Consider the following 18345-nt stretch of genomic DNA (forward strand, 5'->3'; position numbering starts at 1 on the left):
TCACAACACAATTTTATCTTTGGCGGTGTATAAAATTCATACCACAGTGTCGGCAGCTTTGTGCTTATATTTGGACCCATTGTATGAGAACGGAAGTGTCAACTGAGCTGTACTGTACTTACGGTACTTTAGGTCTATGCATGTATGTGTGCTACACCTCCTGTGTTTGGAATAATTAACTTAATTTTCTGCACATAGAGAAGAATATCAATCCCATTGCACACAGATGACCGGTGTTAATTTTAAAAGATAGTGGTGTTTATTAATTTCCGTACACATTTTTTGACGTGCTAGTAATTAACTTTCTGGATATTTTATAATTACTTGTAACATGAAGATTGTGCTGCTGAATTATTTAAAACAAAACTAAAATTCTGTATGAGACCAAAAAATACATTAATTTTAAGTGTCCATTATAAGTTAGTAACATGTTTAACAAAGGTATATAGTACTCAAAATATAGTTGTCTAATTGTTGTAAATGATGAAAGAGTTTTATGAAAAATGCTAATGTTTTGGTAAAGCTGTGAGTACAGAACTTTAGCAAATCTATAAATGTTTGATAACACAATGTGTTGCAAAAAAGCTGTAAGAAGAAACCAAGTGGCAGAGTGGGCTAGCTATTGTAAGTATCACATGTGTGATATAAATTAACGTAGTTCTGATTATGCAAAATTATTGTACTTCATTTAAAAGGAGTCAGAGTAGTGGAGATGAAAAATATGTGAGCTTGTGAGTACAAGTCTGTCAAAAGGCAGTGAACCATTTCTTTTCATCAATGCATAGTGGCTTTTTTTAAAAACTGTTTTTAATATCCCATAAACATTTTACTGCAAATGCCAATACTTTATTACTTTTGCTCAGTACACCCTTTAACAGTTTTTGTGCAGTGCAGTGGTATAGGAGACCTGATCTTATAGTAACAACTTTTGGTGTTTCAGCAACAAGTTTCAGAAATAATTCTATGCTAAGTTATACTGACTTATCAAAACTTTCGAAGTACTTAAAGGACTTGATGGAATAAGAGCTGGGACAATGGGCAGATAAACCCCTCTGGTACCTATTGTTTTGCACCCCTTTAGCAGCTGTCGATAATTTAGAATCATAGAAAGTTACGTCACAGAAGGGGAGGCCATTCGGCCCATCGTGTCCGTGTCGGCTGAAAAAGAGCTATACAGCTTAATCCCACTTTCCAGCACTTGGTCCATCGCCCTGTAGGTTATAGCACTTCAAGTGCACATCCAAGTTCTTTTTAAATAAGTTGAGGGTTTCTGCCTCTACCACCCTTTCTAGAGCAATCACATCTTTCCTGTAATATGGTGACCAGAACTGTACGCAGTACTCAAGCTGTGGCCTAACCAATGTTTTATACAGTTCTAGCATAACCTTCCTGCTCTTATATTCTATGCCTCGGCTAATAAAGGAAAGTATCCCGTATGCCTTTTTAACCACCTTATCTACCTGTCCTGCTACCTTCAGGGATCTGAGGACATGCTCTCCAAGGTCCTTTTATTCCTCTACCCCTCTCAGTATCCTCCCATCTATTGTGTACTCCCTTACCTTGTTTGCCCTCCCTAAATACATTACCTCACACTTCCCTGGATTGAATTCCATTTGCCACTTTTCTGCCCACCTGACCAGTCCATTGATATCTTCCTGCACTCTACAGCTTTCCTCCTCACTACCAACCACACGGCCAATTTTTGTATTATCTGCAAACTTCTTGATCAAGCCCCCCACATTCAAGTCCAAATTATTAATATATACCACAAAAAGCAAGGGACCCAGTACTGAGCCTTGCGGAACCCCACTGAAAACAGCCTTCCAGTCGTAAAAACACCCGTCAACCACTACCCTTTTCTTCCCACCACAAAGCCAATTTTGGATTCAACTTGCCATTTTCCCTTGGATCCCATGGGCTTTTACTTTTTTGACCAGTCTGCCATGTGGGATCTTGTCAAAAGCCTTGCTGAATTCCATGTACACTGCATCAAATGCGTTACCCTCATCGACCCTCCTTGTTACCTGCTCAAAAAATTCAATCAAATCAAACACTAACTTCCCTTAACAAATCTATGCTGACTGTCCTTGATTAACCCGTGCTTTTCGAAATGACGATTTATGCTGTCCTTCAGAATTGTTTCCAATAATTTGCCCACCACTGAGGTTAGACTGGCCTATAATTACTTGGTCTATCTTTTTCTCCCTTTTTAAACAACGGTACAACATTAGCAGTCCTCCAATCCTCCGGCACCATGTCTATCACCAGGGAGGATTAGAAAATGATGGTCAGAGCCTTTGCTATTTCCTCCCTTGCTTCTCTTAACAGCCTGGGATACATGTCATCTGGGCCTGGTGATTTATCTACTTTCAAAGATGCTAAACCCTTTAATACATCTCACTGTTTATCCCATCTAATATTTCACACTCCTTCTCCTCCTTAACTAAAATCTCTGCATCATCTCCCTCTTTTGTGAAGACAGATGTAAAGTATTCATTAAGAATCATACCCACATCTTCCGCCTCCACACACAGGTTACCTTTTTGGTCTCTACTAGGCCCTACTCTTTCCTTCGTTATCCTCTTGCTTTTTATGTATTTATAAAACATTTTTGGGTTTTCCTTAATTTTACTTGCCAGTATTTTTTCATGTCCTCTCTTTGCTTTCCTCATTTCCTTTTAAATTTCACCCCCGCACCTCCTGTACTCCTCTAGGCTTTCTGTTGAGCTCTCGGTGTCTGATCTAAGTTTCCCTTTTTTTGCCTTATCTTACACCTTGTCGTCTGGGGGCTCTAGATTTAGCAGTCCCACCCTTTTTTTTTGTGGGAACATGTTTACTCAACCCCTTGAATCTCCCCCTTGAATACCTCCCACTGCTCTGACACTGATTTACCTTCAAGTAGCTGTTTCCAGTCCACTTTTGATAAATCACCTCTCAGCTTAGTAAAATTGGCCTTTCCTCAATTGAGAACTTTTATTCCTATTCTATCTTTGTCCTTTTCCATAACAATGATAAATCTGACTGAATTATGATCACTACCACCAAAATGCTCTCCCACTGATAATCCTACCACCTGCCAAGTTTTATTCCCTAAAACTAAATCCACAACTACCCCCCCCCCCACCCCACTCTTGTTGGGCTTGCTACGTACTGGCTAAAAAAGTTCTCCTGAATGCATTTTAAGAATTCTGCTCCCTCTATACCATACCTTTTGCACTGATTGTATCCCAGTTAATATTAAGGTAGTTGAAATCCCCTGCCATTACTGCCCTATTTTTGTACTTCTCAGAAATTTGCCTACTTATTTGCTCTTCTATCTTCCTCTGCCTGGGGGTCTATAGTACACTCTCGGTAGTGACAGCCCCTTTTTTGTTCTTTAGCTCAACCCATATGGCCTCATTTGATGAAACTTATATCATCCCTCCTCACAGCTGTAATTGTTTCTTTAACTAGTATTGCCAGCCCCTTCCTTTTTCATCCCCCTCTCTATCTCGTCTGAAAACCCTGTAACCAGGAATATTGAGCTGCCATTCCTGCCCCTGTTTAAGCCATGTTTCAGTAATGGCTAAGATATCAAACTTCCATGTATCTGTGCCCTTAGCTCATCTGCCTTATTCACTATACTCCTTGAATTGAGGCATATACCATTAAGCACTGCCAAACTCCTTTGTTGTCTAGTTTCTAACCTTTGTTTCCTCTGCCTTCCAAACTCACTTACTGATTTTCTGCCTTCCATTTCCAGCTCTGCTTCTCTCCCTTCTGAATCTACGCTCAGGTTCCCATCCCCCTGCCAAGCTAGTTTAAACCCTCCCCAACAGCACTAGCAAACGTCACCGCGAGGATATTGGTCCCTGCCCTGTTGAGGTGCAACCTGTCCAGCTTGTACAGGTCCCACCTCCCCCAGAACTGGTTCCAATGCCCAGGAATCTAAAACCCTCCCCCTTGCACCACCTTTGCGGCCTCGCATTCATCTGCTCTATCCTCCTATTTCTATACTCTCTAGCGCATGGCACCAGGAGTAATCCGGAGATTGCTACCTTTGAGGTCCGGCTTCTTAATCTCTTTACTAACTCCTTAAAATCTGCCTGCAGGACCTCTTCCCTCTTTCTCCCTATGTCGTTGGTACTGATATGGACCACGCCCTCTGGCTGTTCACCCTCCCCCTCCAGAATGTTCTGCAGCCGCTCAGTGATATCCTGGACCTTGACACCAGGGAGGCAACATACCATCCTGGAATCACGTCTCTGGCTGCAGAAGTGCCTGTCTGCTCCCCTATCTATAGAATTCCCTATCACTATCGCTCTCTTGACCTGTCTCCTCTCTTCTCCCCTCCCCCCCCCCCCCCAACCCCTACCCCCCTCCGTACAGCCGAGCCACTCGTGCTATGGTTGTGGCTCCGGCTGCACTCCACAGGGGAGCCCTCTCCCTCACCAGTGGTTAGAGAGTGAGATGCTGTCAGGGGACTTCTGCAGTACCTGCCTGGCCCACCTTATCTGTCTGGCAGTCACCCAGACCCTCTTTGCCTGCACTCTCTTAAGCTGCAGGGTGACCAACTCCTGAAACGTGCTATCCATGTAGCTCTCAGCCTCGTGGATGCACTATAGTGACGCCAGCCGCTGCTCAAGCTCCGAAACCCGGAGCTCGAGCTCCTCCAGCTGGCCACACTTCCTGCATCTGTGATTGTCCAAGACACAAGGGGCTCGATTTTAGCATCGGGTTTCCTGTGCGTTATCGGCAGGGCGGGCTCCAAAATGTCAATTTCCACGTGCGGGAGCGGATCGCGCCGAGATCCCGGCCACTTCCGGGTGCCGCGCTGACGTGCGGGGCTGCGTGCGCAGGCCCCGCTGGTGGGAATCCCGCAGGCAATTAAAGCCAGCGGGGTTCCACTTGAGTGTACTTACCTTGCTTGTTGAGGTCATTAAATGAGCTGAATCAGCTGTCAAAACAGGAAGTGTGGGATTTTAGCTTCAACGCAGTGTGTTTCACACACTGGGGGAAACAGTCTCCCTTCAACCGGTCGTGTACCAGCCAGTAGCCTGTGGCAGCTGCCAAGGTGCACTCCACAGCGGGTGGGAGAGCCCTCACCCACACAGGAGGCCACCGCGTCACGTAGGGCAACCCCTGCCCTCCACCACCCCCCGCCAAGCCAGAGGACAGACCGACGTGAAACCGCAGCCCCAGTGCGAGGAACCACCTACCTACCCTGCACAACCCCTCAGACCAACACCTGCCAGATGGGTGGTGCGTTGACATCCTCGGAGGACGAACAGCATGACCAGCCCCAGCAGCCTCGCAGTCCACGCCGTCCGCCTCGGAGACGTGGAGCCCCCCAACACGGTGCTGTGGCACACCCACCTGCACAGCAGGAGGGAGGGCAACCGCAGAGAGAGATGCGTCGCAGGAGGCACTACCCTCCGCACAGGGTGTACAGACCGAGGCTCAGCTTCATGGACCTCTCCGAGGAGCAGTGCATACGTCGGCTCAGAGTCAGTCGCCAGGTAGTCGCCGACATCTGCAGCCTCCTTAATGACGAGCTGCTCCCTGATGGACCAAGCAGCACCTTCTTACCTGTCGCCGTCAAAGTCACCACTGCCCTCAACTTCTTCGCATCCGGATCCTTCCAGGGTGCCACCGGGGACATCACCGGGGTCTGTCAGTCGTCTGCACACAAGTGCATAAGGCAGGTCACCGATGGGTTGTTCCGCAGGGCCTCGCACTACATCAACTTCGCCATGGACGAGCGCAGCCAGATGGAGAGGGCGGTTGGATTCCATGCCATGGCTGGCTTCCCACGGGTACAGGGTGTAATCGACTGCACCCACATCGCGATACGGGCACCTCCGCATGAGCCAGGGCTGTTCATCAACAGGAAGGGGTATCACTCCATGAACGCCCAGCTCATCTGTGACCACCGCCAGAGGTTCCTACACGTGTGCGCCAGATACCCCGGCAGCTGCCACGATGCCTTTGTCCTCAGGGAGTCCACCGTCCCGCCCATCCTCCAGGCACCCAACGCCGGCAACGGCTGGCTCCTCGGCGACAAGGGGTATCCCCTACACACGTGGCTCATGACGCCTCTGAGGAACCCCATCACCGAGCCGGAGCGTCGGTACAATGACATCCACACTGCTACCAGGTCTACAATTGAGCAGACCATAGGGTTGCTCAAGATGCGCTTCAGGTGCCTTGATCGTTCTGGCGGAGCGTTCCAATACACACCATTCAGAGTGGGACGAATCATAGTTGTCTGCTGTGCCCTGCATAGCATGGCACTACAGAGAGGGGTGCCGCTGGAGGAGGCCCAATCCACACCCGCCACCCACATTGAGGACAGCGATGAGGAGGAGCAGGAGGAGGAGGACGCGGACGCGCCAGAGGATGGTGGACGACCCATGCGCCGAACCACGACTCACCGGGATGCTCGCCGGGCCAGGGAGGCACTCATACGTCAACGGTTCTCCTAGAGTCAGACAGTGCGAGGCGCTCGCATCTCCTCACCTGCACATGCGAGGGGCCATACCAGCCCCCTCCACTGAAGACTGTTGCCAGTACTCCTGCACCCACAGCAGTGTGCCCAATGGGCGGCAGCAGGTGTTCGCCGTCATGATGGGCTGCACGGAACGCACCTATTGCACAGGCCGCGGAAGAATGGACGAGAGGTGGCAGGAGTGGTGAGAATATAGTGTTTAATATGTACAATGTGAGATAACATAAACAAAAAGTGTACAAATTAATAGACACCCTGGTGCATTCCCTTTGTGCTTATAACGCCTTTGGATTTCTTTTGCGGGTACCCCTACGTGGTGCTACCCCTGTGGCTCCAGCAGAGGTAGTGGCAGGTTGCTCGTGTTCTCGCCCTGACCGGGTAGATGCTTTGGGCGGACGGCCCCTGGGTTTCGGTGCCCATGAGGGCACCTCCACAGACTGCTCCTCCTGCACCGGGGCAGGGGCAGACTCGGCCACCTGGAGAGGAGGCACCATTGCGGGTACTGGTTGAGAGGGGGGCAACGGGTGGGACGTGGGGGCGCCTTGAGAAGCGTCCCCGCTTCCATGTCCCCGGTCACCATCATCCCTCTCGTGGCCTTGGCCCACATCACCCCTTCCACCCTGCTGGACGGCAGTTTGGATGGCATGTGTGAGGCCTTGCAAGGCCACCCCTAGTGTATCCGTCAGCCTGTTTATGGCGGCGGAATGTTGCTCACCCTGAATCCGTACAGCTGTTGTCAGGGCCTGCACGGACTCGATGTGGAGCTGTGCGTGACGCTCGAGGGAGGCTAGACTGTCCTCCACCGCAGACGCTCCCGCACCTACCCGCGACACTATGTCGCCGGTACCCTCCTGTACCTGCGCCACCAATGCCCTCATGCAGGAGTTGGACTCCTCCATCGCCTGCGCAATTGTGGACAATGCGCGCGGCACCTCTGCCAGTACCTCAGCAATTAGCTGGTGCCCCTCGACGACTCTCCTTTTCACTGGTGGCCCCCTGGGTTCAGTATCTGGGTCCGGCTGAGCAGAGCCTGGAGATGAGTGCTCCCACCGACGCGGACCCTCCGCGGCTGCCCCTGCCACCAGGGTCTGCTCATGCTCACTCGTGCGCGGTGAATCACCAAGTGCTACCCCAACTAGTTGGCGAGGGGGACCCACCGAGGTGCGTGTCTCTGCGCTGGTGGATGGTTGGCTCAGATGTGACGATGCACCCTCAGAGACCGCCATGTCCTCTGAGGAATCGCCCTCAATCGCAGCGCTCGCAGACGGCCCTGCAAGAGAACAGAGGGCACTATGAGGCATGTGCACCAACGTTACGGTGCGCCTGATGGCAGGTGATGATACGGTCACTCGCGATCATGGGTGTTGAGTGTCAGCTTTCCCTTACCGGCCGTTTCTGCAGCGACAGACTCGCCATCTGCGACCGACAGGCAATGTGGCGTGCGGGCGAGGTCGAGCGCCTCCACCTCTGCGTCTGTGAGGTCTACCAGGTGCGGCGGGCCATCTCCGGTGCGTGCCCTTTCCCTGTTGTTCTTGCTTCTCTTCTCCTGTCAAGGCAAAACACAGATGCGTGAGTGGGTGCGTATTGCATAGTGACACGCATCGAGCATCGGTGTGGGTGGGTTGAGCGTGGGGCAGATGGATGGGAGGATGCGTGTGCCACATGCCCATCCCATTGCATGGGGATTGGGGTGTGTGGTAGTGTTCGGGTGGGGACAGGGACGGTGGGTACTTGCGAGGATGGTGAGTGAGTGGCTGTGAGGATTGCTGCGGGAGCGTTGTGGTGGCTCTGCAGGAGGGGTTGTGATCTGTTTGGCGTGATGGTGGGGACGGGTTGTGGGAGGGTGCGTTGGTGTACTCACCTTGCCGAACCTAGTGAGGTCATTGAACCGCTTGCGGCACTGCTCCCATGTCCTTGGGGTGTTGGCCCTGCTGCTGACCTCCGCCGCCACCTCTGCCCATGCCTTCCTGGTGGCGGCGGCAGGGCACTTGCGTCCATCCGCAGGGAAGAGCGTGTCCCTCCTCCTCCTCACGCCCTCCAGCATCAGCTGCAGCGCAAGGTCCGAAAAACGTGGCGCAGCCTTTCCCCTCGGGTGAGCCATCATCTCTAGCCTACTGATTGCAGCTGGAGGGGCTTTGGGAGACTGCCCCTTTAAGTGGAGCTCCTACATCGAGTCGACGGTACTACGCATGCGCAGCCCGCCGGCACTCAGCTGGGGAGCGGAGAACCCGGAAGCAGGGCTTAAGCAGTTCAATTATCGCGCGGGGGACGCACGCAATTAGCCGTCCGCGTTTTCCACGCTCCCGGAGGACCACCCGCTGGGAACCCGCAGGCCTGCTAAAATCGAGCCCAAGATGTGCATTCAGTGGGTCTGAGCTGCCCTGTCATGCCTCAATTAATTAGATTATAAAATAAATTTAATAGAAATAAACTTAAAGACATAAAAAATCACTCACCAGCTATTCAGCAATCAGCTCCTTCCCTTGTGCTGACGTTACTTTGGGTTTTTTATCTCTCTCCCTGACGCTCATGCTCTGACTCCCGCCTTTTTATAAGCCGCCCCCTCTCCTCTGCTCTGCTGCCTCAGCTGCTCTCTGGCCTCCGACTCCCGCCTTTTTATGAGCCGCTCTCTCTCCTCTGCTCTGCCACCTCAGCTTAAATTTTACATAACACTAAAATGAAAAGTACAGTATTAAAATATTTGATGGAATAAATGGAAGGAAAAGGAATCCAGAATGCCTTTAAATCCATTAAACTACAGAACTCCCCTCTGTGAATCACTTCGGATTTTCATAGGCTGGTTTCATTGAAATCATTCCCATATACCAATATTTTTTTGTACTCTATTATAGTTTTGTATTTAAACCTAACATAAAAATAATCTGTTATGTTGTTGCTATGTGAAAGGTAGTTTTCTTTGAGTGATTGGCATTGTAGCAGACATTTTCAGCCAAGGCACACTGTTTAGTTGATTTGTGATGCCATCCTCACTGAGGTTAAACATGTGATGTAATCAATTTAAGGTTACCAGAATTTAATCCAGAGTGGATTTTTAGGAAGTAACTCTGCTCAATATTAATAAGAGTTAATCAGCGTAGGATTAACAAAATCCAGTAGCTAGTCCACTGCTTTTATGTATGCTGCTCCTTGCAATAAAACGGACCATAGTTGTCTTGCACTTGGTCATGAAATTCTTAAAATGTTGACAGCCATCTAGTATTCCTGCAGCTGTGTGAGGAGTTGGTTCCTGTTCAAATAATGCAAAGAATTGCTGGAACAACTTTTATTGTATTGAAGAGGAAAAGAAACTAAAACTTTTACATTTTTAAAAATCACTATAGGCAGGGCTAGATAGAAATTCATTTGTAGCCAGGCCAGATAACCAATAAACTTGGTAGCCCATCAAAATATCTATTCCATTCACCCATAACATTCCTTGTGTTGTATAACATATTTCCAAATGTGATAATTCCTACATGATGATTTAAAAAGTGACAAAACTTTTGCATGTTTTTACCATGTGAAGATTTAAGTTTCATCACTGTGATGGAGATGGTCAATGGCTGTAGCTTTACGAGCTGAAAATATGACCTGTTCCAGCCCTGTGTTTATATTTCAGGTAGCCATATTTAATTGTCCAACCAATATTTTGATAGTTTATGCAATAACTATGCTGGACCACTAATATAATTTTATATTGAACAGGGTACCAATTACTATTTTACATTGTAACCTGTTGTAGATGACTTGATTGCACTTCAGATGTCATTCATAATCATTCTGACAATCAGGAACATTGCAAATGTAGCTTATTATTTACAAAAATGTTTCATACATATATTGTCTGTGTTATATAACTTCTGTTGTATTGCGGTCAGTCAATCACTGATGTTTACCTGTACACAACAGTTTTGCAATTGAAGTATCCAAATAAGGTCTTGATATTTAAAACTTGACACTGCATGTTTCATCTCCATTTTCTTCCGCTCACCAATATTGTTGCCAAATAAGATAAAAGATCAGGTTCAATATTATTTTGTGGTACTGTACAGACTTCACAGCTTTCAGTTTTTCAAGCAATTGAGACAATGTTCAAACGGATCTTTATGGTGACGGCATCTGTACTGATGCATTTTAGTGCATTCTTCTTAATTCTCAACTAAAATGTCAACTGTAATACAATGTTTGGTCATTGTGCCCCTGATTAACTTCCTTCCCTCGTCTAACATGTTTTGATGCAAAACCAGATATCATGTTGAAAGAGATATATGCAGTAACCTTGCTTGATCTGCTGGATTCCATAGTCCCAATCCGAATATTGATTGGCATCCGAAATGCAAAAAAGAGATTCAAGCAATTGTGTGCCCAGCCAGTAGTGCTGACCATTATTATTTGGAACTGGGATCTTCTAAACATGCATTTTGTTACATTTGAGAGATCAACTAAAAATGTGGGTGAATAAATAAAAAATGAATGTGCTATTATGATTTTTTTTGTTCAATCAAGTAATGCTATGATTGTGACCATTTCCATTATGTTTTTATAGGGGTCATATTTTCAATGTATTTTTCCCTCTGTGTGACACACCATTTTCTGGTAGGAAAAGTGTGGATATTTATTCACTGTACCCCGAAGTAATCTCCCATCTTCAAACCTTGATGCAAAACCAGATACTCTGCCTTGTTGAAATGTGCTAATATTGAAAGTAAGGCCCAATTTGACCTTAAGGATCCCTGTCCTTGTATCAATTGGCATCTGAAATGCAAGTAAAGATGTATGGATGTAGAGATCACAAATGAAAATCCTTGTCCTCGCTTACAAATCTCTCCATATCATCATCTTCTAGCCTTAGATTCTGGCCCACACCCTTCGGCCCTGAGACTCTGAGCTCCTGTGCATTTCCTCTTTCTCTGCTCTAATAACCAGCGGCACAGTTATCAGCTGTCTCAGCCCTAGCCTTTGGAGCTTCCTTCACCCTGCTACTTCTCCCCTGGCCTTGAAAAACCTATCTTTTCAACCATGCTTTCAGTCAGCTTTCTTAACTCTCCTACTATTGCTCGTGTTCATTTCACCTCAGTGAAGTTCCTTGAGACGTTTTCTTAAAAGTTGCTATATAAATGTAAGTTGTGGGGACAGATTAAGGTCTGCAAATCTGTTCAATATAACTATTGATCTTAGCCATGGTGCTATGAAGAACCATGAGCAGAGGTTGTGTTACCTACAGAGAGAAAGAGAAAAAATTATAGAGAGGATCATCTGATAGAGATCATCTCTGGAACACTGCGCTTTCTATGTGGCATTAGGGAAAGCCAGGGAGCAGGTCATTTTTCACTCAGGGATGGCATGTATAACACAGAAACTCAAAGAAAGAAAATTACTTTCTAAAGAGAGTTTTGCCATTCTTTTTCAGCCTCCACCACCCCTCCCCAAAAGGAAAAGACAATGGCAACGGTCTCCTTTTTAATAAAGTTTGAATTTTAATGTGCATTGTTGAAATTGGGGGCAAGAATTAAACTTGTGTTTCAGAAAGGATTTAATGTAATGGTGTTACCATGTTGCCTTACTTGAATGTAATATTCTTATTTTGGTTGGTGTTAACAAATGCTTCATACATTCTACAAGTTGCAGCATTTCTTGTTACCTAGAAATTTGAAGGTGTGGCTAAGTGAAATTTGGTTGAGAGTTCTAGTCAAACTTTAACTCTAATATTCAGCCAATACCTGTGCTATATACAGAACACAAATCACTATGTAAATTATGTACATGACTGATGTGCTTGTGCTGTGTGATCACAATTCAAAGAATTTGTTGGGTGAACACATCTAGTTTCACTTAACACGTGGTTTCAACACTAAATGTACAAATGTTTGGGTTGGGGGAAGCAGAGAGAAGTTTGCTTGTTTACCAGTTATAAGCTTTTGAGCCAGAAGCTCAATTAATTTATGTCTAAACAACACAGATTTGTGTTTTTGAGCCAACAAACATCAGAAACACAGTGGCTGCTCATGTTTATTATTCCCCAATGATACTGCCCTTAAATAGGCCATGTTCATATTGGTTTTCTTTTTAAAACATGTTCTATACAGTTGTAGTAAATGTGACTGAAGCAGAACTTGTTTTAAATGGAGTAAAGTTTCAAAATGGAAAGTGGTGTCGTTTTTCATTCTGGACCTAACTTGTAACAAATATCGAGAAGCACTATGAGAATTATTTTTTTTAGGTGACTATGTAAATGCTAATTTTCAAGTTGTTGAAAGTCCTCATTTTTGAAGATTATAGATACAAAACTGTTTTGAACTGTGTGAGGGAAAACTGATGAAATTACTGCGATTGGCATTTGGTTTGTACCAACTGAATTTTTATCCACGTGAATAAATTAAATGTAATCTACTTTATCTTGTGTCATGTTAACAAAAATGGTTGTATCTGCTTGCCTTTATGTATTAGGGTGTGTTGAAACTTGAAATAAAAGCTATTTTTTATCAGAAATAGGGACTTATGATTAGTTGAACCCCATTATGTAACTTTGACACAAACAACACTAATAAAACTGGTGGAAGTAAACTGCTGTCTAAAGAATATCAATCTACTAGAGCTAATATTTTCTTCAGGAAGTTCATGTTTTTAGGCCACAAATGATTTAGTTTGTAGTCCTGGTTTGATTTTTAAAGGGATAGCAGAAGTGGCTGTCTTCCACCACAGCCAAATGCAGCATTCTCACAGTTGGATATTTCCAATATTTAAAATGTATTTGAGACAGATCTATGCAGCAGTTCTAATGTTTTTTGTAATAGAAAAAAAATTAGCACAGTTTCTAAATGCTTTTATTTGAACAAGAAATAATGTAAAGTCACAAAGAAATACATAGTTGTCATTTAATTCGCTTCAGAGAAACATTAGATTTCATTACTATCCCAAAGTACTGAATTAAAAGAATCTAATAAAACTAATATTACTTGTCTGTCGATCGCTTTCTATTTGTGTACAGATAGGAAAAAAATTAGTCCACAAATGAATATATATTTATTGTAATTGGGAATATATTGAGGAATTTCAATGGGTTGTATGGAATATTATCACATGAATGTGGAAATCTAAAGTCACAATTGATTGATGAAGCTGTTCAACACAAGTGTCATTAAAAAGTACTACAATCATTCATCGTCACGTGTATCATTAAGGTTACATGCTAGAAAGAGCATATATGTGGACATTGGTGAGGACAAGATTGGGCTCTGTTGCATTTCACAGTTGAATAGCCCGCTGATGTTCATTGTCTTGCTTTATACATTGCACTCTAAAACTGACCACTAGGAGGTACCAACCAGCATGACTTGCCCATCACATTTTCTCTCCTGTAGTAAATGCTTGTTCTCCATTCTTTGGTTTTCTGTGACTACATTGCTGAAATTGGTAATTCACTGTGAAGAATTGTGAGGGCATTCTATGGTGTAATATATTGGAGCACCTTCTGATCTGATTTAACACCATCTCTTCTGCTTTTATAATATATATTTACGTACAATGTAGCATTGTCCCTTCAACTAATCAGAATGCAGAACCACAGACCACTGGCCTTTCAACCAATCACCTCATTGCAACCCACTGATCACAACCTAGCAGAAGGGAGCTCAATTGTATGACTGGGAGCAATGCCACCGGAGATCAACTAATGTGTACATATTCTATTGATCAACATTACAGACATTTCAGACCTTTCAGAGACATCAACAGAAATTATAGTATTTTCTTTTTCAGATTACAAACAATATAGCACAAAAAGTATGACATTTAAAATGTATATTTTAACATAAATTTACATTTATACTAGGATGATGAAAACAAGATAACTGCTTTTCTAAGGGGTAATGATAAAGAAGAAAGCTGGTAAAATTTTACTGTTCCCATTGAAGATCAATAAAATTTGTGGTGAGCATTTCAAATAACAAAAATTGGACTGTTTTAAAAGTACAAAGTTAGTAAAAAAATATATATATACACAGTGAAAGTGGCCCTGCCACATGTTCTGGGACTGCAAAGAACCATAACCTTACATCAAAGCCACAGTGTGCATCAGATCTCCATCAATGGGCCATATGGATTGCAGAACCAAGTGCCAGTTTAAAATTGAGATTAAGTACACTTGAAATATTTGTTTCTTTGCACTTTCATTGTAAAAATCATGTAGAACATGGATTCAATTTGCAAACCAAGTCTCAACATAATGGCTTGCGTAGCCTAATCACATTCATTTGTATAAATGTTAAATCACATTATGAGAGTTGTACTTTATAAATTCAAATTGCAGTTAAACACTAAAATGTTGTCATAAAACGACAGTGGCCTCACATATCCATCAAAAACAAAGGTGATGAATATGTTTAAGCAGGATTTGGTGTCAAAGAGCTTTATGTAGTAAAATAGAACAGCAAATATACAAGATGAGATCTCTAAACTAAAATGAAATGCTATCTAATATAGAATCATAGAAGTTTACAACACGGAAACAGGCCTTTCGACCCAACATGTCCATGTCGCCCAGTTTATACCACTAAGCTAGTCCCAATTGCCTGCACTTGGCCCATATCCCTCTATACCCATCTTACCCATGTAACTGTCCAAATGCTTTTTAAAAGACAAAATTGTACCCGCCTCTACTACTGCCTCTGGCAGCTCGTTCCAGACACTCACCACCCTTTGAGTGAAAAAATTGCCCCTCTGGACCCTTTTGTATCTCTCCCCTCTCACCTTAAATCTATGCCCCCTCGTTATAGACTCCCCTACCTTTGGGAAAAGATTTTGACTATCTACCTTATCTATGCCCCTCATTATTTTATAGACTTCCATAAGATCACCCCTAAACTTCCTACTCTCCAGGGAAAAAAGTCTCAGTTTATCCAACCTCTCCCTATAAGTCAAACCATCAAGTCCCGGTAGCATCCTAGTAAATCTTTTCTGCACTCTTTCTAGTTTAATAATATCCTTTCTATAATAGGGTGACCAGAACTGTACACAGTATTCCAAGTGTGGCCTTACTAATGTCTTGTACAACTTCAACAAGACATCCCAACTCCTGTATTCAGTGTTCTGACCAATGAAACCAAGCATGCTGAATGCCTTCTTCACCACCCCATCCACCTGTGACTCCACTTTCAAGGAGCTATGAACCTGTACTCCTAGATCTCTTTGTTCTATAACTCTCCCCAACGCCCTACCATTAACGGAGTAGGTCCTGGCCCGATTCGATCTACCAAAATGCACTCACCTCACATTTATCTAAATTAAACTCCATCTGCCATTCATCGGCCCACTGGCCCAATTTAGCAAGATCCCGTTGCAATCCTAGATAACCTTCTTCACTGTCCACAATGCCACCAATCTTGGTGTCATCTGCAAACTTACTAACCATGCCTCCTAAATTCTCATCCAAATCATTAATATAAATAACAAATAACAGCGGACCCAGCACCGATCCATGAGGCACACCGCTGGTCACAGGCCTCCAGTTTGAAAAACAACCCTCTACAACCACCCTCTGTCTTCTGTCGTCAATCCAATTTTGTATCCAATTGGCTACCTCACCTTGGATCCCGTGAGATTTAACCTTATGTAACAACCTACCATGTGGTACCTTGTCAAAGGCTTTGCTAAAGTCCATGTAGACCACGTCTACTGCACAGCCCTCATCTATCTTCTTGGTTACCCCTTCAAAAAACTCAATCAAATTCGTGAGACATGATTTTCCTCTCACAAAACCATGCTGACTGTTCCTAATCAGTCCCTGCCTCTCCAAATGCCTGTAGATCCTGTCTCTCAGAATACCCTCTAACAACTTACCCACTACAGATGTCAGGCTCACCGGTCTGTAGTTCCCAGGCTTTTCCCTGCAGCCCTTCTTAAACAAAGGCACAACATTTGCTACCCTCCAATCTTCAGGCACCTCACCTGTAGTTGTCGATGATTCAAATATCTCTGCTAGGGGACCCGCAATTTCCTCCCTAACCTCCCATAACGTCCTGGGATACATTTCATCAGGTCCTGGAGATTTATCTACCTTGATGCGCGTTAAGACTTCCAGCACCTCCCCCTCTGTAATATGTACAGTCCTCAAGACATCACTATTTATTTCCCCAAGTTCCCTGACATCCATGCCTTTCTCAACCGTAAATACCGATGTGAAATATTCATTTAGGATCTCACCCATCTCTTGTGGTTCCGCACATAGATGACCTTGTTGATCCTTAAGAGGCCCTACTCTCTCCCTAGTTACTCTTTTGCCCTTTATGTATTTGTAGAAGCTCTTTGGATTCTCCTTTGCCTTATCTGCCAAAGCAATCTCATGTCCCCTTTTTGCCCTCCTGATTTCTCTCTTAACTCTACTCCGGCAATCTCTATACTCTTCAAGGGATCCACTTGATCCCAGCTGCCTTTGCATGTCATATGCCTCCTTCTTCTTTTTGACGAGGGCCTCAAGCTCCCGAGTCATCCAACGTTCCCTACTTCTACCAGCCTTGCCCTTCACTTTATGAGGAATGTGCTTACCTTGAACCCTGGTTAACACACTTTTGAAAGCCTCCCACTTACCAGACGTCCCTTTGCCTGCCAACAGACTCTCCCAATCAACTTCTGAAAGTTCCTGTCTAATACCATCAAAATTGGCCTTTCCCCAATTTAGAATTTTAACTTTTGGGCCAGACCTATCATTCTCCATAGCTATCTTAAAACTAATGGAATTATGATCACTGGTCCCAAAGTGATCCCTCACTAACACTTCTGTCACCTGCCCTTCCTTATTTCCCAAGAGGAGGTCAAGTTTTGCCCCCTCTCTAGTCGGGCCAGCCACATACTGAATGAGAAATTCCTCCTGAATACACTCAACAAATTTCTCTCCATCCAAGCCCCTAATGCTATGGCTCTCCCAGTCAATGTTGGGAAAGTTAAAGTCCCCTACTATTACCACCCTATTTTTCTTGCAGCTGTCTGTAATCTCCTTACATATTTGCTCCTCAATTTCCCGTTGACTATTTGGGGGTCTGTAGTACAATCCTATCAAAGTGATCTCTCCCTTCTTATTTTTCAGTTCTACCCATATAGACTCAGTGGGCAAACCCTCGGATATATCCCCTCTCACTACTGCCGTGATGTTCTCCCTGATCAAGAACGCAACTCCCCCTCCTCCCTTACCTCATGCTCTATCTTTCCTATAGCATCTGTACCCTGGAACATTGAGCTGCCAGTCCTGCCCCTCCCTTAGCCATGTTTCAGTAATAGCTATAACATCCCAGTCCCATGTACCCATCCATGCCCTGAGTTCATCTGCCTTGCCCATCAGACTTCTTGCATTGAAATAAATGCAGTTTAATCTAGACTTCCCTTGGTCTTTGCCCTGCTTTCTCAGACCATCTGTCCAGTCATGTTTTGTACACTCTCCCTTACTGCCTTTTGTTTCTGTCACCACTTTACTTCCCACTGACTTCCTGCATCGGTTCCCATTCCCCCTGCCACATTAGTTTAAACCCTCCCCAACAGCGCTAGCAAACACTCCCCCTAGGACATTGGTTCCAGTCCTGCCCAGATGCAGACCGTCCAATTTGTACTGGTCCCACCTCCCCCAGAACCGGTTCCAATGTCCCAGGAATTTGAATCCCTCCCTCTTGCACCATCTCTCAAGCCACGTATTCATCCTAGCTGTCCTGTCATTCCTACTCTGACTAGCCTGTGGCACTGGTGGCAATCCTGAGATTACTACCTTTGAGGTCCTACTTTTTAGTTTAACTCCTAACTCCCTAAATTCAGCTTGTCGAACCTCATCCCGTTTTTTACCTATATTGTTGGTACCTATATGCACCACGACAACT

Source organism: Heptranchias perlo, chromosome 16 (assembly GCF_035084215.1).
Source record: "Heptranchias perlo isolate sHepPer1 chromosome 16, sHepPer1.hap1, whole genome shotgun sequence".
Taxonomy (NCBI): domain Eukaryota; kingdom Metazoa; phylum Chordata; class Chondrichthyes; order Hexanchiformes; family Hexanchidae; genus Heptranchias; species Heptranchias perlo.